We start from the raw sequence: 24,278 nt of genomic DNA, 5'->3' as shown, positions 1-24,278 counted from the left end.
CTCCCACTCTTTGAAATTTTCCCAACTCACCCAACTCCCACTCTTTGAAATTATCCCAACTCACCCAACTCCCACTCTTTGAAATTTTCCCAACTCACCCAACTCCCACTCTTTGAAATTTTCCCAACTCACCCAACTCCCACTCTTTGAAATTTTCCCAACTCACCCAACTCCCACTCTTTGAAATTTTCCCAACTCACCCAACTCCCACTCTTTGAAATTTTCCCAACTCACCCAACTCCCACTCTTTGAAATGTTCCCAACTCACCCAACTCCCACTCTTTGAAATTTTCCCAACTCACCCAACTCCCACTCTTTGAAATTTTCCCAACTCACCCAACTCCCACTCTTTGAAATTTTCCCAACTCACCCAACTCCCACTCTTTGAAATTATCCCAACTCACCCAACTCCCACTCTTTGAAATTTTCCCAACTCACCCAACTCCCACTCTTTGAAATTTTCCCAACTCACCCAACTCCCACTCTTTGAAATTATCCCAACCCACCCAAATCCCACTCTTTGAAATTTTCCCAACTCACCCAACTCCCACTCTTTGAAATTTTCCCAACTCACCCAACTCCCACTCTTTGAAATTTTCCCAACTCACCCAACTCCCACTCTTTGAAATTTTCCCAACTCACCCAACTCCCACTCTTTGAAATTTTCCCAACTCACCCAACTCCCACTCTTTGAAATTTTCCCAACTCACCCAACTCCCACTCTTTGAAATGTTCCCAACTCACCCAACTCCCACTCTTTGAAATTTTCCCAACTCACCCAACTCCCACTCTTTGAAATTTTCCCAACTCACCCAACTCCCACTCTTTGAAATTTTCCCAACTCACCCAACTCCCACTCTTTGAAATGTTCCCAACTCACCCAACTCCCACTCTTTGAAATTTTCCCAACTCACCCAACTCCCACTCTTTGAAATTTTCCCAACTCACCCAACTCCCACTCTTTGAAATTTTCTCAACTCAACCAACTCCCACTCTTTGAAAGAAATTTTCCCAACTCACCCAACTCCCACTCTTTGAAATTTTCCCAACTCACCCAACTCCCACTCTTTGAAATTTTCCCAACTCACCCAACTCCCACTCTTTGAAATTTTCCCAACTCACCCAACTCCCACTCTTTGAAATTTTCTCAACTCAACCAACTCCCACTCTTTGAAAGAAATTTTCCCAACTCACCCAACTCCCACTCTTTGAAATTTTCCCAACTCACCCAACTCCCACTCTTTGAAATTTTCCCAACTCACCCAACTCCCACTCTTTGAAATTTTCCCAACTCACCCAACTCCCACTCTTTGAAATTTTCCCAACTCACCCAACTCCCACTCTTTGAAATTTTGACACAATATTGCGTTCGGAATACACGTGTGTTTTTATAAACCCATATTATATAGATATCACTTGTTACAGGTAAAAATATGTTTTTTTTAAAAACAGCGACATCTCTTGGACAAACATGCAATTTTTTTTAAACTTTTCTTTGGACTTAAAAGCAACACGCGCTATTGTTTATATATCTGTACAGACTGACTGAGCCACAACAAATTGTAGCGGGGTACAGCTAGTATTAAATAAAAATAAATTAATGTCAAAGTAATTATGCGCAGTGGGATTTGAAAACACAATCTCCTGATCCAAAGTCAAATGACAATGTATTGACCACAACTACTATACACAGGCCACTCACTACTAAACAGTTTTTACGTTTACTTTCATTCAATCACTGAGTAAATCAATCGGACGGTGAGCTATGAACGGAGAAAAATGAGTATTGCTAATTTATTAAGAATATCTTCAAATTATGGGTAATCCGGTTAAAAACGGAATTGCAGGCTTTAACGAATGAATTAACAGGTTTTCTGATAATCTTTCAGTACATTACAAATATCACGATGACGGAGCAAGTAAAATAAATTGAAAAAAAAAACTAAAGTGTCAATTAAAGTTTAAGATAAAAAGTTATCAAACCTCTGAGTCACAAAATACCAGATGCAAATCAGACAATTTTCGTCACAATCTACAGCGGGTAGATTACTAAATAACAAATAATGTGGTAAATAACTCTACCACATTTCTAGTTATTCCGGTCTTACGTATGAGTAGTTTCAAATGGTAACCAGAGATCCTGGGTTACCCCCATCGAGTTGGACAGTCGCTGATCATTGAACCAGTTGCTAGGCATTTACCTTCTGATTGTCTCCGGCGATAATGTCCTTAGCTCGCAGCAGTCTTGTTCGTTCTCAAGGATAGAACGGCGGTCTTGGGGAGAACCAACTATACTTCTTGTCGTGAATTCCGTTTCATTTGTTTGTGTTTGATATGAACTCTGAGTACATTGATATTAGCGCTTTCGCGGTGTAAAGACAGTGGTGTTTTTTGGACCATAAAGTTACCAAGTGTGTGTTTGTTGAATTAACTGGTGAGTCTTTCGGATATTTAAGTTTTTGTTTATGGTAATGCTTAACAGTATGGTGAATTTAAACTTTTATCTAAAACGATGTCTACAAATATCTTTAAACGTGCACTCTTTAAGAAGATTTAATTAAAATTAAATTTTCTCTTCAAACTTGTTTGTACCCAGGTAGGTATAAAATCAAATTGCTAACCGTTGTCAACTAGGCATGCTACCAAAAATAGCACTCGCGATTAATTCATCCTTACTGATCTTCATCTCCTATAAGTAAAATTAAATAAAATTTTAAACGTTCATCAAATTTTAACATTTATTCTTTGTAGTGTATCCGCACGTAAAATATGCGTATAAATAACATCTTAGAATCACCTATAACTATGGTCGTAAAAAAAACGCGTTATTTTTTGTGGTATTTTGTAACGGTCATCTTATATGTCAGTATGCAAAATGATCAATATCTCGAAATAAAATTTGACTATGTTAAAATCATTTAACTATGTAACGTAATTTAAAGTTTTGAAGACAGGTCTTGTTATTCAAAATAATGTTATTTTTCAAATAAAATAACATTATTTCTGTTTGTTTTATTAACTCTCCTCTCCGGAAGAAATAATCTGGTAACTAAAACTAGTTGTATTTTACCCTTTCAGCACCGCACGTTTGTTTATATATATTTATATACCTACCATAACAACTTTTTTGAAATTTTTGATGTATAATTTATTTTTATTTTTTTATAAATAATTTTATTTTTATTATGTTAAGATATCAAGAGATTATTTTTTTATTATAAATAAAATAACCCATCACACAAACATTTGTTTAATTTAAAAAATAAAAGTTCACAGTGTTACATGCATAAATATAAATATCATTTAGAAAAAACATAAAAAATACTAATGAATCGCAGTCCCAGCAAAACCGCCAAAACTGGATTTGTCATTATATTTACGGTATTGATCATTATGATTATAAACGATCGCAACCTAGGATGAAAAATACGCCATGAGGAATACCCTCACGTATCACAAGCGATACTCAAAATACACGTCTATTAGTTTCACAAAATCAATGTTCTTGAGGAAGAACTGTTGTTATTATGTGTGCATTTTTACCAACCCGTATCTTTAAAGCCACCTAATATAATGATATGTACAGCAGTTAAGTCACAGTGATTCTTGCGATCAAGGCTGTGACTATTTTCCTTATGATGCTGCCGACAGCTAACGTCAGCAGAACAATTTGATTTGTCGAATATCAAATCCAATTGTTCTAATAAACTAACAAACTAACGATGGGGATACACAGATGCGCCTTTTGAAGTAAGTAGGTAATATCCAGTGGAATGTCTGCACCAAATATTAGCTTTCGAATATGGAAATGTTGACATTAGGTATTAATATCCATAGCACAAACTGGTTAGCAGAGAACACTGACCAATCGATGACCGGACGTTATTTAAAGGTTGATCCAAGTACAAAAAACCCTATATCTTAGCTGTCGTTTTCTTACTCTTCCAAAAATATTCTGAATTCAGCGGGGTTTTTTAGGGAATTTTGAAAGATTTACAAAACCTGTTAGAAGTGCACAAAAGCATCTGGTTCTCAACCAAGCGTCGTTAGTTCAATTCCTCAGCTAGCTAAGTCCTCAATTAACATTTTCTGCTTACAATGATGATTGTAGGAGAGATTTGCTAGAATTTTTGTAACCCGGCAATGTTTGTCTTCCTCAAAATTATATTTATTATACAATATATTATTATATAACATTATATAGCAGTGTTTAGTGATAAAACCACCTAATTGGCTCTTACCTGCAAGTATATTATATATTATATATATATATATATATATATATATATATATATATATATATATATATATATATATGTAATTTTTATATATACTTAATAATATATATATTCAGTAATATATAATTCAAACTGATTGAAATCTGGTCAAATTAGTTTTCCTGTTAAAGACGGGAATACAGACTTATAACTAATAATTTGACAAATTTCATTACAAACTATCAGTAAAGCACGAACATGAGGAAGTTGGAAAACGTGTTCTTCAAAATAATTATATTTTTGCATCTCGACCATTTATTCGGACAAGGATAACTGTATATTTTGAATGACTAATATTTTATTAGGAAATGGTCATGTACTCATTCTTCTCCGTTTTATTTCAAATGGAAGACGGATTTATTGCTAAACGGAACCCACTATTAAGTAATTTAATATTCATTCATTCATCGTTGTTTAATATTCTTAGTATATTTAAAGCCGTTTAAATACAACCTAATTGTTTAAGTTTACTTTGTTTATTTATTTATCTCAGTCAGCACTTTCGACCCACGCTTTTATCTGCTTTGTTTATCAAGTAGTTGGAAGAGGGAGTCGACGGGACTATTAATCCGATCAATAGCGTGGGTCGGTCATTTTTACGTAGGTGGTGTTTGTAGACGATTATGTATGATTGGATTTATTTTTGGGGTATTGTACCGCATAGCATTACAATGTCTATCATAAAGACAGATGTGATGATGCCCTGATGATGAACACTGTAATACTGTCCGAAACGTTGACTAAAGATGGAGGAAGAACAAATACTTTTGGCCGTGAAAATCTCAGATTATGCATGAAGGGAGACAATTCATTCATAGAGATTACACTACTAGGTAAAGGGTATTATGTGAGAGGTCTAATAATTCGTCAGAAGGGGATTTAAAAGTCCCCGAATTCTATAAAATCCACGTACATACGATTGCATACGAGGTTTCGCGGAATTTTTTCTATGTAAACTATCGTATCTTCAAAATCCCGATTAATGAGGAGAGCAGTTTAATGTTTATTTTGATCGCTACAAATCCAAATAAAAGAACCAATGACCCTAATATAACATTAATTAATAAAGTAAGGAAAATTATTTATTAAGTATGTTCACAAAACCTAAACAATATAACACATTTTAATAAATTAATAACTGCTACATTATTATTAAACAATTACGATAACATTAATGTGGGGAAAACACACTTCAATATACCCTCATGGAACATGAAATCTATTGTCACAATTACTTTATCAGTAAATCGGTTTAACCGATAATAAATCAGTATAAATTGGGAGGGGGTAAAATAGAATCATATAAATAAGTCGTCTTAACGTGGCTAAAACCACAGTTTGAAAATGGCCTTGAAAGCCGAAACAGCGGTAACAACAACAAAAACCAAAAAATACTTGCAGAACTTAATAATTTTATTTTTAAATTTGATTTAAATTAATTAAAAAAAAAATTTAATTGAGTTCTACGAACTAAACACAAAAACAATAAATATTTTTAAAAATCAGCCAAAGTCAATTCAAAAGAGACACAATGAGAGACAGAAGAGACACACGTTATACATAATATGACTAGCCCATGAATACACATTTATAAGCAAAAGCAGAACATTTCTTCTGAATCTTTATAAATTATCCACAAAAATGTGCTACAGAATGCACTATAATCATCGAACAACTTATTATAATATAGTTGACAAATTTGAGTGCGAAAATGGGCGATATTATTTTCAAACGTTTTCAGGTCAAATATGGTATTGAGTTTTAAACAATACGAATAGAGAAAATGGAGTATATTATTTTTAAACGTATTTAGGTCAAACATGGTATTGCGTCTTAGACAATATGAATAGTGAAAATGGGCGATATTATTTTTAACGTATTAAGGTCACCCATGGTATTGCGTCTTAAACAATATTAAATTTATATTTCAATAGTGCCAAAACATAATTTAGTATCGAAGTGACTTAATATACTTTACTTAAACAATAATACTGTCTTTTAATTTTATGTGCATTACGTCGAAGTATTAATGACGCACGTCGTTATTAAAATTATTGAACTTATGTAAAAGTCAAACCAGTATTAAATATCAACAATCTTGTCACTTGATGACAATACAACAAAATATCGTTTTTTTCATCCAATCGCTTAAAAATAATATGGCGTACAGCTGTTCACGAAAGTAACAAAAGAGCACTGAATCGAATTCGACTGCTAGTATGGACATTTGACATTCTGAAGAACTTTTTGTAGTATGCAATATACAGTTTTTCCCAGGTAGCATACTTAAGTTAAAGATTTAGCTTTTATTTGCATTCTGCAACATGGAAGTTATTACATTGAATGGGAAAGGTAGCGAACCATCTTCCCTATCGTCAGCACTGGGAGACGTTTGCTCCAAGTGGGGATCGGGGTATTGTATGTCAGAATATGAGAATGAAATATTTTAAAAGTAATGTTTTTGAAACGTCTTATGGTATGGTTTTAAAATAATTTTGAGTGAGGATTGGTTTTGCTTCAAGATATAAAAATATATTTGAAATAAATGAGAATTGTAAAAGTGTTCCATTTCGACAGGTAACTTAGCTCTAAAGGAAAATAACTCAAAATTTCAGGATTTTTTTCAATTTCAATATCGTCTTTCTTTTTTTTAATTTTTTTTTTTATTTAGGAGAAAAAACAGATACAGATATCAATTGACAAGAATATACAAAACATCAACTAGAGAATTCACCTGCATCCAAACTATTTCTCACGAATTTACTTAAACAGCAGTTAAAAACATTTACAAATATTTTGACTTATAAATAGGGGAAAAATATATACAATAATAATAATAATCGACATATATAATGTATCTTTTTTTTACTAATAAAAAAAAAAAAAAAAAAAATAGCCTCCAGAAAAAAAAAAAAAAAATCAATATATATATATATATATATATTTTTTTTTTTTCTGGATGCTATTTTTTTTTTTTTTTTATTAGTAAAAAAAAAGATACACGAATTACATAATATAACAATTACATAATATAATTACACAATATAGTACAGTTATTAATTACATAATATTAGTATTTTATGTACCCCATTATATTATTTTACAAATAGAGATATGAAAGAAATGCGCAATATCCTTATAAGAATTTACAAATTATTTTTGAAAAAATTTAGAGGGTAAAACAAAAATAATATACATATTTAAATAGATAAACAATGTTAAACAGAAATTAAAAAAAATATATATATACATATATTTAAACGAAGTATGTCTAAGTTGTTTACTTTTAACTTTGTAGGAAAACAGTCTTCATTTTTCTACTAAATTATGGGAATTATAAGTTTGTCAAATATTTCCCTAACGCATTTACTACATATAGCTATTTACAGTTAAATAGAAAAACATTTGACACGTTGTTTCTCTATTGAACAATTTAAATTCTTACTCTACGCTAAAACCTTTATGGATTCTGTGAAAGCAATTCGAAGTTCATTGTATTAAGTTAGCTATTTATTAATAATACTAGCCTAGGTGTACCTGGCCTTTACCTGGGTTTTAAAAGTTTTGATTTATATTTTGAGGTCGTGCAATAGATATTTTATTGAAATATTTTGCTGTTAAAGATATCTGTAAAGTCATATAGAGTAACCTTTCCAACCGCTCAGATATAGGGATGGTAGAAAAATATACTTATTTTTCAGAACGATATACTGTAAAATCCCAGATCTAAACCAAATTACTTGTTCTATCGATGTTTAGAAAATCCAACCTAACATGATTTATTATTCGTCATTTGTTCGGGATAAATCCCTAAAAAACTAATTTTCAGTGAGGATTAATTTTTTTATTGCCTTGATCAAAATGTGTTTATTGAGTGTATTGTGAAATTTAACATTGCAGTATTGTAATATGATTTTATCGAAATGAAAGCGTCTTGACATAATTATAACAATAAAATCGTAAAGAATGCTAATTAATGATCTCATCAGTCAATACTCAGCACATTATCTCGCTTTGTAAATAATAACCTGTTTTGGGTTGGAAGGTGGCAAAAGAGTTTATTTTATAGATTTAATTACGGCTAGTAAAATAAAGTCAGTTAACAAAAGTAATAAAGACACAATTACTTGTACATAATTATAAATATAAATATTAAAGTTTTTTATATTATATATTTTACAAATTGAAAGTTTGAAGAATAATGTGTCTGCGTTGAAGAATAATAAGCTGTCTTATATTTAGATTCAATTCTGTAATTAAGTGACCTACCAGGTAAATATTTTCTATATTATTTCCCATATGGTTAAGGTGACATAAGATTCTAATAACATGGATTTGCTCGATGCTCACAGTTTAATTATTTCTTATTAACGTATTACTTAAACCTCAAATGTTCCTACGAATGTAAGTTATTTATATTTAAGATTAATAAAAACAGGTTCTTATCATTCAAATATTTTATGTAAAACGGTTTTAAAATGATGTAAAACGTTTTGCAACTGTAAAATTAGCGGTAAGCACCTGATTTTATTTTTCGAAAGATGAATTAGTAACATCCCGAGGTATTCTTCTAGAAACATCTGAGAATTTTCTAATTCGTTCATCAGAAATAATTAAAATAAACCCAATGGACAGATCAATTTGCTAGGTGTGCTGGGGTAAAATCGACCGTAGGTCCGTCCATTACGCCGCGCGCCGGACTGAGCGCAGAATATCGTTTGTATTCGACTTCATCGCATGTCTTTAAGATTTCCAGGGCAGCGCGTCGCATATTTTTGTGCACGGCTGCTTCACTTACGTCGCGTCGTTAAGATTCTGGCTATATTTAAGGGTATCGTCTCGTCTTAAATGCATTTTTTCTTGATATAGCTTTGTATTATTAATCGATAAGATGGTGAATTAAATCTGTTAGTAATAAGTTACTATAATAGAGAATATACAGTTAGTAATAGTATACAAATTTGAAAAACAAAGCAATACAACTGATCCAATTATTATTATATTAGGGTCACTATGATACTTTGGACTCTCTACACTTTGTCTGTTTAGTAGAATTCAAACAGCAACAAATGGTCGACAAAATGGACTTTAAAATTCATTGTTTTACTTTGAAACATATTTAATTATATTTATTGATGTTTATTTGTTTTATTTTATTATTATGTACAATTATTACTGACGTAAGGAAATGCGTTGACGTATCAATAATCTCTCTGAATACATTACCTACCAAGATACTATATTCCAGTATGTTTTGATAAATATTTAGCTGTTAATAACTAGTTATGTTAAAACTTTTCTAATAAGAATTATCATTTTTAAATAACAAACTGCAATTATCATTATTAACTATCATAGTCCAACTAATTATTGTTATCGTCCGCATTCTCATAATACAAAATACCTAATAATTATAAAGTAATACGTACATCAATTAAATTCTCTTCTTTCAAACAAAATGACAACATTATAATACACAACTGTAATATGTAGTGTACAACTGCTGATCCTGTACCAATCGCAAGTCACTTGCATTAGTAGTCACCTATGATCTGGTGCCCCAAAATAATTTGAAAATCCTGACTCAATGCTCTGCAGTAATGGGTGGCCCTTTGGAAGACGATACATTTTAGATTACAGGCGTCATGTGGAAATTCCATACTTGTTCTACTGGTAAGGAATTAGCATCATTAATCCCTTCGGCACCGGTGCATAGTCGGGAAACAAAACAATATATTATTTTTTATCCAAAAGTATTAATATAATAAAATCACTGACAGCCCTGTTTTACTAAAGCCAAATTGCGATACTTGCCCAGCTATTCCAAGTAGAATTAATTTTGAAGGCAACAATAAACTCACTACTAATTACTAAATTATAATATTTTGCTAGATTATACATGTGAAAAAGTTACTTTTTTATACATATTAATATTCTGTTCAAATAAAATATTCTCTGTTATTATAACATTCTAGGCCTTAATAGAATTTACTTTAGGTATATTAATTACTATTCATTATCATAAACAACTCATACCTCGATTTATGTCAGGTCTTATACAAACCTAGTATTCATTTAACTATTACTACACTAGTAGATATTTCTTTTAGTATTGTTTAGCTGCACTTCTATTAACAACTGTATCACTTGCAACAATATTTTTGTGTACACATTACTTGTTCTGTAATCACTCTATTGTAAAAGCCATTTTATGGCGTTTAAATAAATAAATAAATATAAAATTATTAATTATTATTTTTATAAACTACTGACATTAGGATTTTGTTATGATGGCAGATTAGTTTGCATATGATTGAAAACACAACAAGTGGGTGCGAATTCGACGCCTTGAACATCTCAGCCACAAACTAGTTACATAGATCTTACAAAGCTGTACAGCTTCATCTAGAAATTGTAGGAGTAAAAAAAAATCAAATTTCTTTTGCTTTCCGTTCGAAATTCTTTTCTGGAACATCCCGCGAGTTTTAGTCTTGTAGTCAATAATTAATAATTACACACGAACCTTGACGATGATCCCCATTGTAAAATTTTAATTCTTTCTTAGGGGTATTCGAACCGTTAAGGTACACAGGACCGATATAATCCAAATAACAGGATTATAAAAAAAGGCACGTACCTAAGTCAGTCTCCGTGTTGTATTATTGAACTTGCCATATTACCCGTCTGCATTTAATGCCAGAGAGTTAATCCATTCCATCGCTGCTTTATACCATCACATCTACTGAACGAATTTTGCACACTCTTCCCCGTTTTCATTTTGTATTTATTGCTCCATGCATATTTATTTTCTTTCGAGGATTTTGATTTGCTCCCAACACTGTAATATTACTCCTTCGCTGTGCATCGTGAATAAATGTATATTCAAAACATTATTTGATTCAAATATTACGTTTCTACATATATCTGATACCATTTTCAAGTAAAATATTTATAGAAACATATTACCTCGGCATTCAAGAAAAATAATACCAATAAAAACGCATAAAAAAAATTACGTTATATATTTTGGATGACTAAGGCAAATTGATTGTATAATGTTATTTTATGACAAATATTTACGTATATAGTATTATAATATTTAAGATTGAACTAGGTTTTGAAAAATTTATAAAATCTTTGTATATACTTTCAATATCCCGCTGGTGAAAGACCAGACCATAGGTGACCCTATCTTAAATAGCCTGGTAATTTTCCACCTTCCTCTCCCCCATATCCCTCCCCTCCCAACAATCTTCAACCTTACAAGCTACCCCAATTTGGGATGCCTTAGTCTCGCTGGCTCCATACGGTTGGCTTAGCAGTTGGAACTCTATGGCAATATGATATTTATTTCTAACAGTTTTAAAATCGAACAAAAAAAGAAAATTTAATGCAATATTCTCCACTAATTTTCTTCGTAAAATACTAAACAACTATAATTTTTTGACATTAATTCCAAAACGAAGAGATAAACTTCAATTTTTCCGTCACAAATCCCAAACATAAAGTTATTTTATAATCGTCAGCCCATCTCCTGAGAGGACGACCTCTGCTCCTCTTTCCTGGCCAAGTAAGCCATCAGATGAACCTGCCATTCGAGCATTTCTTAAATGACATTGAATTACATTGAAATGACATAATCTTTTACCAAATCATTCTGAAATTATTGCGCTCTCTTTATCGTATAATATTTCTCATAAGAAATGTGACGATAACATATCAATATAAAATGGAACTCACTTTCAACAAGTGATTCTTTCAATGTCGTACTAATAAACAATATTATGTTGCTGAATGCTGATGTTACGAGTATATCACCGTACGGAGTTGGAATACGTGGTGATATTTCACGGAAAAAATATCAAATTAGTTTTATATGTTTTCCTTTCCGAAAAGAAAACACATTTTGTGTGACTATCGCTTACACGCAGAAAAATGATACTAATAAAATATTGAAAGCTTGCCAATTTCTAGATAAAATATTAGTCATTCAGAATATATTGAGAACACGCGTTCTTTTCCTAATAAATATCATTGCGGAATATGACAATATCAGTATGTAAATATCAATATCAACATTTGTACTTACAGCTACAATTAAAGGCGCTAATACTTAATAATATCTCGTACTAGTTCCACTATTAGAACGCGATAAGCGGTGCGCGTATACCGGATTCGGTAGTTGTAGTTATAGCGTTGTAGAGTTGGAGGTCAGTTAGGTGTAAAAAAGCGGAACATATTTTTTCGATTCACGTCTCATCTAAATATAATACATAAATGTATTTAAATGAACACGTGTTCCGCCATCCTTATATATCTTTTAACTTGTACTTTATTTGGAACACTGTCAATTTATTTGTTAAAGGCTTTCATGCCCGTTTTTTAACAGGAAAACGAATACTATGATCAGATTTTTAAAAAAATAACAGCATTTTATATCCGTAAGTTTTCTCTTTGTACCTTGCTTCATCATTTTCCTTTAAATCGTTTAATTGATATAAAACTCTTTGTTTTGTATGTATAGAGCTTTTTCAACATGCAATAACAAAGTAAATTTATTTTTTGCTTAGTGGTCAATTAAAAAAAATAATTGCTTCGAGGTTAATTAAAAGTAATAATTTTCCTTCCTGCTTCATAGACAAGCAAACCACTGAAAGCTACGAGATAACCTTTTTCCGTTTTTTATAAGTAATCACAAAGAAAAATATTGTAAAACAGAGCTCTCGGTGGCAGGATCATGGGTAAGGGATAACCTGAAAATATTTGAATTTTTATCAAGTTAGTATTTTTAATGATTAATAATACTTCGATACTATTGTCATTGTTCAATTTGAAAAAAAATACGGTAAATTTTTTATTCTGCAGTGAAATTATTACCACAATTGACTAGCTATTTCACCCTCTGAAAGCATTATCAATATATAAAAAAACTATAAAAATACTCCGATTTTTTTTAATTATTGTTTTTTATTGCATAATATTATTTAAGTGTAAATTGAAATTGTTCCAAATTTGCTAATGCAAGTAACATATAAGTCGCTAATATGATACGATATGATATGATGTCGCTAAAATAGATCTAATGCAGATTCTCTCAGTATCGCCCAGAATTCAACTAGCTTGAAATGGCTTGTGGCGTGTTTGATAACCAGATCTGAATATACAAGTACTCCCCCACCTTCCACTCTCTCATCTCTTTTCTTTGCCCACTACCTCCATCTTCACAACGTACCCCAATGGGGATGTCATAGTACCTCTGGCTCCAGCTGGTTTGGAACAATGGGGACTCTTGTGCAGTTTTCACAAAAAAAGGAAACTAAAAGGTAGGTTGTCATATATGATTTTCAAAGCAAACATCTTCACGTTTGGTGAAATTTAATTTTTAAGCTAATTATGTAGTATTGTAAAAACGGAAAAAATTAAATCTTATTTTTTTCTATACGTCATGAAACAAGAAAACAAAATATTTGCATGTTCTTCGTAGTTTTTTCTGTTTATAATACGAACATCAACATTAAATGGAAATAAAAATTTAAATTAAAAAATTTAATTTAAAAATTTCTGTATTATTTTTATAATCCATATTGGTTAGTGAGGATACTGCGTTGGAACAAAATAAAGTGGTTAACAAATCAATTCCAACACCTGCATAAACCAATTAAAAATTCTTTGTTATATATTATCACGCAATTAATGCCTAAAAATAAGCGTGTACAAAATCTACAACTAGCAAAATTATGTATTTTTGACAGTTTTTTGCTTCCAAGCTAAACAAATAGAAATACCTGCATTACCACTTATTTATTCAACATTATTGTTAGGTATATCTGCAAAAACGTGTAAGGAATATTTTTAGTGTCTGAATGTGATTATTTATTGTTTCCTTCGTAACGTTCCTATCGAAACGATGCATCCCTGACGTGTGTTATACGAAAAAGGAATATCAATAATGTGAAGGAAATAAAGTATTATACCTTAAAAACACCAATTGAAAAGCGTTTTATTTATTTATTTATTAACGCCCGGGGCTTTTACATATGCATAGTACAAATTATACTGTATTTAATATACATAAATGTACAGCCTCGGTAACAACCTTTGTATTTGTTAAGTGATACAAGGAAGATGTCCAATAATTCAGTTTTCACAAAGATTTTTTTTTAAACTTTTGTTTTGTTTTAGGATTTTTATTCTCTATGGTTCTTTCTTTACACTATCCATGTTTCTCTCTCTCTCTCTCTCTTATTCTCTCTCTTTATTCTCTATATTTCTTTCTATATATTATCCATGTTTGTCTCTAAAAACATTATCTATGCTTCTCACTCTTTATTCGCAATATTTCTTCCTCTATTTTCTCTCGGTTTCTACGAAATGGTTAATTCAGATTTTCAAAAACAATATATTTATATTTTATAGACAAGCAGCCATGTGGCAGCTTCGTGGGACTATCTAAACATTGTCTAAAAAAATGTAATAATTTTCAGTCAATAAAGGTCTTTAAAAATTCAAAAAATCTGATTTATGTGTACAAGAAACAGTCACAAACTACATATATTCAAATGAGAACTAACTAGGTAGTTATTATTATTTTTTAACATTAAAGACACAAAAAATACATTGGTTACAATTTATTAATTTATTGTTTCTTTAAATTGTATCTTTTTTTAAGTTAGAATTTTTAACCTCACTAGGACAAGCCTATGTTGATGACAATGATAAAACAATTTATATATATTTTAAATATTTCATAGTGGGTTCTAGGCCAGTGCAATTAGCATCCGATCCCAATAGGTCCCGATCGTTTAACAAATCTAATCGAACTATTCCGGTAGTTCCAAATATTTTATAGACTGGTCCTATGATGTAAAATCCAAGTTGTCGAACTTGGCGAACCTGCGCTAACGCCATTTTGAAAAAATCAGCCTAAATGGCACCCAAATCTAGTTTATCCCAAATATCTTGTTTTTTTATTACTGGTACAGATGTCATACGCTGTAATTGGAATAATTGATGATATAAGTTGATAAATTTTCGTAATATACTCATAACAACTATATTTTTTTTAACATGACAGCTATAACGAATGTTTCTTACCGACTCTCAAGACAAGCAACACTATCAGGGTCAAACATAATTAGTAGAAAAAAACCCTAAGATAGACGTGATCATGGTAACACTTCAAATAAGCAGTAGTTGTCACTTCACTTTGCGATACTCTGCACTATAAACGTATCACCGTATGTCTGTACATACAAAATTGCACCAAGTTAGTTTCCTGGTTATTTTACCCTAGTAATGACAGTAAACTTCTCTGTGACAACCTTGCAAAGTTTTACACGCAGGACATCGTTCAATACATTCATTGCGGACGAAATTAAAAAAACAAAACAAAATTAATTATACCTTCCTTCAGCGTATAGCGACATTGAAATATTTGCTGAGCTATCGAGACTATAAATCAATATAGAAATAGGCATATGGATAGGGGATTGCTTTAATGACATTAGCATTTATTTATACATGAATTCAACTGGAATAATTGGAAGATAATTACCTAACCACCTGAAAATACTCTAAGTGTGTGGTAGGCGTGTCTGTATGCCCAATCATTTTTATTTAATCTCACTTCTGGTTAAATTGGTCAAATGTTATCATATTGAGTAGACACTCTCTCAATAATCCACTGTTCAATTATCAGACCCAACCATAGACATATGAATATTCATATGTCTGTGGACCCAACGTTACTTTTACTGGTTGAAAACACAATATCAAGCTCTTCGTATGTCAAATTCAGCAGTCCGTCGCGTGTCTAACTCGAGCACCAAGCTTTGTTCACTGACGGGTTGGGTTATTTTATACTTAAACACTCCAGTTACTATACTGCTGTCTTACTTGCTCTTGCATACCTTTATACCGGTCAACAGGGTTAATGATTAATTTATTGTTGCTTCAGGACATTTCGTTTTGTCCCCTGTATATTTTAGCAACAGTCGCATGTATTTTTGTTAGTTTCGTTTTACCACGTTTTTTCTTTGCATAAATTTATAAAATGGAGTCTCACAAGTGCAAGCCTAAACATGACCTGGAAATATGAATTTTAATTTTGTGTACATCTTTTACAATTGCATTATAATCCGTCGCTAAATGATCACTCGCTGGGATGTGGGAGTTGAAAAATCTTAGATAAACACATTCTCTGTCATATCGGTTTAAATGCTTAGATGATACTTCTAGGAATTTTTTGTTCAGTATCCTAAAATCATTCGAAATCAAGTTGAAATCATCTGGGTTTAGTTTTATTGTTACTAGATCTGTGTAGCCAAGTTCTCACAAGGTGCATCTTTTCTCTTTTTGACCCACATTGTTTTTTAATAGTTGAGTGCCACTGGCAGTTACGGCTCTCCTGTCGTCAAATCATCACTTAGTAGGCAGGTACGATCCAAATTTTCATTGACGTACATATTTTCATCTACCGGTTTTGCTTACTTATCTGGGTCCGGTGCATAATCAACGTTTGTTTTAGCGAAACCGGATCGTGTTTCACAAGAAAAAAATAATATTAAGAAAGTAATTTTAAACAGATTTTATAATAACATTTTCTATGTTTTATCTTTAAACGTGAATAATAATATTTTTTTATTTTGATAAACAAATGTTCATAAGACAAGGTTTTTATGCATACCACAAAGGATAGCAAATTATTATAAGCAATAATTAATCTCCTGAAATATCTATACAAATTAAACATATCTCCAGAGTAAAAAAAAATGACGCCGACGGGAATCGACCCGTATCTTCTGATGTCCGGTCAGGTACTCTGGATCACTGAGCTACGTCGACTTATTTCCAACACGCCAAATAATCAAATATGTACTAATACTTCAATCACAATTACTGCTTTTTATATTGTTTCACCTGTAAACAAACAACTTTATTTTTATAGGAAAAGCTTTGTTAGTGCTAAATTTCCCACTAGATGGCGTCGAGACATATTATATCTTCATTTGTTGGTGAAATATTTTGACTTGAAAAATATATGATAGTTTTTTTTAATGTTAAAGTAATGTTTATAAGACATGGTTTTTTATGCTTAGCACAGAAAATAACAAATTATTAAAAGCAATAATTAGTTTCCTGAAATATCTATTCACATTTAAAAAAATAAATGCCTCCGACTGGAATAGAACCCACACCTTCTGATGTCCGGTCAGGTGCTCTGGACCACTGACCTATGTCGGCTTATTTCCAACACGCCAAATAAAAATACATGATGACTTCCCATGTGCGGGTTGAATTCCCGTCGGCGGCGTTTATTTTTATTCGGCAGATATTTTCAATTTGGATAGATATTTCAGGAGACTAATTATTGCTTATAACATTCCCCTTAACTTTTGCAGTTTGAGCTTGAAATTTTATGTGAATGTGTTTAACAGATTGTGTACAAAGGACACAATTAATCAAATTATTTTTTAGAACATTACTCCATTTCGAATGTCCGCTTTGTTTGGTGACATTAAAACCAGTTTAATTATTTATCGTTAGCAGGTACGTGAAATTATTCAGAAAGGCGAAACGTATTTATTTATATCCATGAAATAACCTCGCCTAGTGAATGCAGTGCAATAAATTAGTCATGGTCGAGAAACAACTAAGACACTGATAATAATTATTATTATCGTATGTTGTATTCAACGAGAACAAAGTTGTCAGGGCGCAGTTGATCATGATTTTGTTATATCGATCTACATGGATCTGTAAGCCTTCAAGGGCAATAATTTTATTTACTAGTACTTCATTTGTAAATAATATTTTTCTTAACTCTAACATTGATATTTTTTCGGTTTCACTGACCAAATTCAAACGTGGCATCAAGTCAATAATTTAAAGTGTTCAATGCATATACTACACACGTCACCTGGTAATTAAGGAATAAACATACCGCTTAGCAGAAATTACAAGGATACATATCATAGGTACCCAACATGAAGTACGAGTATCTTAATCCTGTATATTGTTTCATCTCTTTAAATCATGTACTGTTTGTTTCTATAATTCTGTTAAACGCGCTTTCAAAGATTTTCGAAAGAGTATTAAAAAACCAAATTATAAAATACCTAGAAGAAAACAAATTAATCTCGGATAACCAATATGGATTTAGAGACAAAATAGGCACAAAATAAGCTTTAGCATGTACAATAGATTATATACATAGCAACTTAGATCAAGGGTACAAATGCATAGCGATATACCTAGATTTAGCTAAAGCCTTTGACTCAATCTGCCACAATTCACTTTTTAAAATATTAGAAAACATGGGTATCAAAGGCAAGGAACTTCAACTATTAAAAAGTTATATGAGTAACAGAACACAACAAGTCAAAATTAACAACCATACTAGTAAACCACTGCCGATTACATATGGAGTTCCACAAGGAAGCATACTAGGGCCGTTCTTTTTACTATTTACATAAATGAACTTTGCAGCATGAAAATAGACGGTGAAATAGTTAGCTATGCTGATGACACAGTTTTAATCTTCAAATCTAAGGATTGGAATAATGTATATAACATAGCGAATTTGGGAATCTCGCAAGTGAAAACATGGCTAGACTCAAACATACTTACACTTAACATATCAAAGACAAAATTCACAACATACAGTATAAATAGCACTGGACAGCCAAAAAACAACACAAAGACCATAAAAATACACGAATGTTTAAACACCAACATCTGCAATTGCCCTCCTCTAGAAAAAACAGAACAAATAAAGTATCTAGGAATCCTAATTGACCATAACCTTAGATGGATACCTCACATCAAACAAATCACAAATAAACTTCTCAAAACAATACACATTTTCCTAAACATAAAAAACATATATAAAATAAAACAATTGAAAACAATATATTTTGCATTTAGCCAATCAATAATAGAATATGGAATTATTGCTTGGGGAGGAGCAACAAACTCGGCTATCAATTACATAGAAACCGCACAGAAAACGATCTTAAAGGTAATACTAAAAAATTATAGACTGACTGATACAGACCAAATATTCAACAGCTGTGACGTACTAGATATACGCCAATTATACGTAAAACACTGCTAAACTACATTTTTGATAAAAAAAATAAATTTCAACATACACAAAATAACACTAACAGACCAGTTAGACAAGCGTACAAAGAAAACATAAAAACTCCGACAATAAATTCAAGCTTTGGACAAAGACACTACCAATACCATGCAATAAAAGCTTTCAACAGTTTAAAACTTGAAATTAAAATTGAGGAAAGTAAAAATAAATTCACACACAAAATTACAAAATGGATTAAAGAACAAAAAAGACAATATTACCAAAATTTCATAGCATAAAATAAAAATAAAACCTACACGTAACACACAAAACCAATATAAACACACATCACTCACAAACACACAAGATAATTTTCAATGTACTATTTTTTTATTATTTTTTTTTAAATATATTATTATGTATTTTTGATTTTAAATGTATATTTTTTCTCATTAAATGTATTTTAATATTTGAAACTGTTATTTCGTGGTAGAATTCCATTATAAATATATATAAAGAACACAATTTTAAACTTTTTTCCACTTGTTTTTTATTTGACCGTGACCGGTTTCAGCCTGTTAGGGCCATCTTCAGACCAGTCTGAAGATGGCCCTAACAGGCTGAAACCGGTCACGGTCAAATAAAAAACAAGTGGAAAAAAGTTTAAAATTGTGTTCTTTATATATACTCATTAAATGTATTGTGTAGTTTATATTTCATATTATAAAATGAAGGCCTCAGTACGGGCAAGCCACCCAATGAGGCCTACATTACTGGAAAACTTGAATTGTAAGATATATTGTACCTAATAATAATAGTAATAATAGTAATACGTCAAAGAAATTATCATAATTAATTTTTTAATTAAATAACATAATTTTACCAAAAATCATATTTGACGAAATTAGTTTTTTAGATCTTCATACAATAGTATATGCTACTGCTATTACTGTTTGTAATAAGTTAGGAATCAAATTATCATCCTCTGATGATAGATCATATAGTCATAGTAAACCAGAATGGCAGATCAGATTAGAAAATGATGTAGTATTTTTAAGAAGTAACATAGCTAGAGTAATAGAATATAAAAATGGGAATGGAAGTAGGAAAATTTTGAGACATGTAGATGAAATTGGGAGAAAATTTGGTTATAATATAGATAGTCATAGTAATGAAAATATAATCAATGATTTATTGGATTTATTAAAACAAAAATTAGGCGTAAAAGCTAGTAGATTAAAAAGATATAATTATACGTATAATAAAAAAAATAATAACAGATTATTCCATAAAAATGAAAAAATATTTTATTCCAAACTTGACGATAAACAAAATATTATTTCGAATAATAATATTCCGTTGCCATCTGAATCAGATATGCGCGATTTTTGGACTAAAATTTGGAGTAAAGATATAAAACATAATGACTCAAGTCCCTGGATAGAATATGAAGAACTCAATTTTTCAGGCATTGAACAAATGAGTTTTTCTAATATATCGGTTGAATTGTTAACCAAAATTATTAAAAATACTCATAATTGGAAAGCCACGGGTTGCGATTGGATACATAATTTTTGGTACAAACGTCTAACTACTTTACATCCTCTTTTGGCAAAAAATCTTTCAAAATTTATCAGTCAACCACAAAATGTTCCAAATTTTCTAACTAAGGGCATTACTTATATGTTGCCCAAAAGCGAAAATATTAATAATCCCTCTCAGTACAGACCCATTACATGTTTACCGACAATATACAAAATATTAACCTCTTGCTTGACAGATTTAATATATACTCATTTAGATGAAAAAAATATTTTATCTGAACAACAAAAAGGTTGTCGCAGAAAACATATGGGATGTAAAGAACAATTAGTTATTGATTTTGTAATTCTAAAACAGATTCAAACTCGAAAACGTAATTTACATACTTGCTATATAGACTACCAAAAGGCTTTCGATAGTGTCCCGCACTCGTGGCTGATCAAAGTATTAAATATATATAAAATTAACCCCATTATTATTAGCTTTCTGGAAAATATTATGTCCTTTTGGAATACCAATTTACTTATCAATTTAAAAGGTAAGAAAATAGTAATACCGGGCATTTCAATTAAAAGAGGAATTTTTCAAGGAGACTCATTGAGTCCTCTTTGGTTTTGTTTAGCATTGAATCCTCTATCTAAAATGTTAATTAAAAGCAAGTTTGGAATAAAAGTTAAGGGTAATACAAGGGAGAGTAGTACAATTTCGCATTTATTATATATGGATGACATAAAATTATTTTCGAATTCTGAACAAAATTTAGAGAAAATGATCGAGGTAGTTAAAAACTTTTCAGATGATATCAAAATGACTTTTGGTTTAGATAAATGTAGAACGATCCATATAGAGAAAGGCAAAATTGTAGATGGGGACGAGAGTATATTTAGAAATTTCCAAATTACTAGTATGAAAAGGGATGAGGTTTATAAGTATTTAGGATACCCACAATCAAATAGATTAGACCATAGTAGTATTAAAAATGATATTAGGATTAAATTTCAAACTAGGATCAGGAAAATTTTAAAATGCAATCTATCTGCTAAAAATTTAGTAAAAGCAATAAATACTTGGGCAATACCTCTATTAACGTACTCATTTGGCATAATTAAATGGTCTAATACAGATTTAGATAACTTAGAAAGATTAATTAGAACTACGCTAACAAAGTTTAATTGCCATCATCCAAATTCAGCTATAGAACGAGTTAATTTACCTAGAAATTTAGGAGGTAGAGGTATAGTCAAAATAACTTCTTTGAAACATAATCAGGTAGAAATGCTAAGAACTTTTTTCCATAGGAAAGCTCATAGCTCAGAAATGCACAAAATAATTTGCAAGGCAGATAGAAATATTACACCTTTAAAATTATACGATGAGAATGCCAACATTTTTATAAATCCCAACCAGGAATTATTAGATTCCTGGTCAAATAAAATTTTACACGCAAAACACTTCAATTATCTCAACCAAACGTATGTTGACAAAATTTCGTCAAACAAATGGTTGAGTATTGGAGAGTTGAGCGCAGAAATAGAAGGATTTATGCTTGCCATTCAGGATAGAATCATTAATACTAAAAATTATAGAAAGCATATAATCAAAGATACAAATCAAATTGATGATTTGTGTAGAAAATGTTTGGCTTTTCCGGAAACTATAGAACATATTATATCGGGATGTTCTATATTAGCACCGTACGAGTATACATTTAGGCACAATCAAGTTTTAAAAATAATTCACCTAGATTTGGTAATTAAACATAACTTGATTGACTGCCGTAATGTAGTACCATATTATGAATACGAACCAAATTCATTTTTAGAAAACGAATTTTATAAAATATATTATGATGAAACTATACTAACAGACCGAGCGATTAGTCATAATAGACCCGATATAGTTTTACATGACAAAATTAAAAAAATAACTTATATCATTGATGTCGCTATTCCAAATTCCTGTAATATTCAAAAATCTGTTAGTGAAAAAATAAGAAAATACACAGATTTAGGAAATGAAATAAAAAGAATTTGGCATTCTCAGACTATAAAAATATTACCATTCGTTATTTCGGCTACTGGCATTATACCTAGCTCTCTAATTAAAAATTTAGGCGTATTAGATCTATCAAAAAAATTATATATAAAGATGCAAAAGTCGGTCATTTTGAATACATGTAGGATAACAAAAGATTTTTTAAATATTTATGTTGAGGGATCAGTAGGATTTATAGGCCCTGTTAGAAGTTCTACCGAGCCGAACCCTCTGATATGAAAATATCTGGAGACGGTGAATTATTTTCCCATTTGATCTCTGGTGATTTGACGTGTTGTTCTTGTATTGTTTTGTATTTATTTTGCTTATATAATGCACTTACATAATGTTGATTGACTAGATGATCATTTGTGGAAAAGTGAGTGGAAGGGTTAAGTTTTTCCTTTGGGGAAGACTTAACCCGGACAACTAAATCGGAAGTTTAAAAATAAAATAAATTAATTAATTCATCCAGATATAAAATAAATAAATTAGTCCATCTTAATGTGTATCCATTTAAAATTTGTGTAGGCATTTATGTTTTGAAAGAAGCTAAATTATTCTTATAGTTATACATTAGTTTGTCATTAAAAAATCTAAAATATTTTTTTATGATGGTTTCTTTCGTGTCAAAATTACAAAGTTTTAAAATTCTGAATCCGTGTGAAAGATAATTATACTATCTAGTGATTTTGAGTGAAATATATAAAATTTTACAGGGCCGACCCGTGATTTATGACATTTCTGTGTTCCTGCCGAATAAATTAGGAGAGAAGTCGGATAAGGGGAAACAAAATATTGTGTATTTGTACATTAAACGTGGCTTAAACCATTCCAAGCAATGTAACGTTTTCATTCTGAATAGGCTTGATTTCAAAGTGATTTATTTTTGTGGTTATTTTATATTCCACCGTGTTGCGCTAGCTCCTTCTTTAGCCAACCTTTCGGAGAGCATTGCAGTGTCTATCTTCAGGGCAGATTTGTTTTGATTTTGTCATATCTGCACACGAGGTGTTAAAAGATATAATTGTACGTGAATGTGAATAATTCCAACCATAAAAACACTTTTATTTGCTTTCTGGGTTCAAATGCAAGAAGCTCGCTAATCTTCTATCGAGATTACAGATGACAAAACGCAACCCTACTAACTTTACCTTTCAGAACCAGTTCCTCTCATGCATTACTCGGATTTCCATCCCGATACTTAATATATTAAAAACAATTGGAAGTTAATTCTTTTATACGTAAATAACTCACGGGTTGAGTATTTAATCTTGGTTTTACTGAGTTAGGCTTTAGGAGGTTTTACTACATCTAATTTAAATAATAATAATTGTCTTCAT

General features: G+C 30.9%; 1 protein-coding gene across 2 annotated transcripts in view; it reads left to right on the top strand.

The window, feature by feature from the left end:
• Positions 1-2,200: 2,200 nt before the first annotated feature.
• LOC149420247 (UNC93-like protein) overlaps positions 2,201-24,278 on the top strand; it is a 265,802-nt gene continuing 243,724 nt past the window's right edge. For both annotated transcript variants that reach the window (XR_016302721.1, XM_089636549.1), the window contains exon 1: positions 2,201-2,434. The gene's annotated coding sequence lies outside the window, so the exon portion shown is untranslated. The remainder of the gene's footprint in view (positions 2,435-24,278) is intronic.

Source organism: Hesperophylax consimilis, chromosome 10 (genome assembly GCF_061612785.1).
Source record: "Hesperophylax consimilis isolate HC1 chromosome 10, BYU_Hcon_1.0, whole genome shotgun sequence".
Classification (NCBI taxonomy): Eukaryota; Metazoa; Arthropoda; class Insecta; order Trichoptera; family Limnephilidae; genus Hesperophylax; species Hesperophylax consimilis.
The sequence above is the reverse complement of the archived record's forward strand: the minus strand, read 5'-3'. Positions and strand labels throughout refer to the sequence as shown.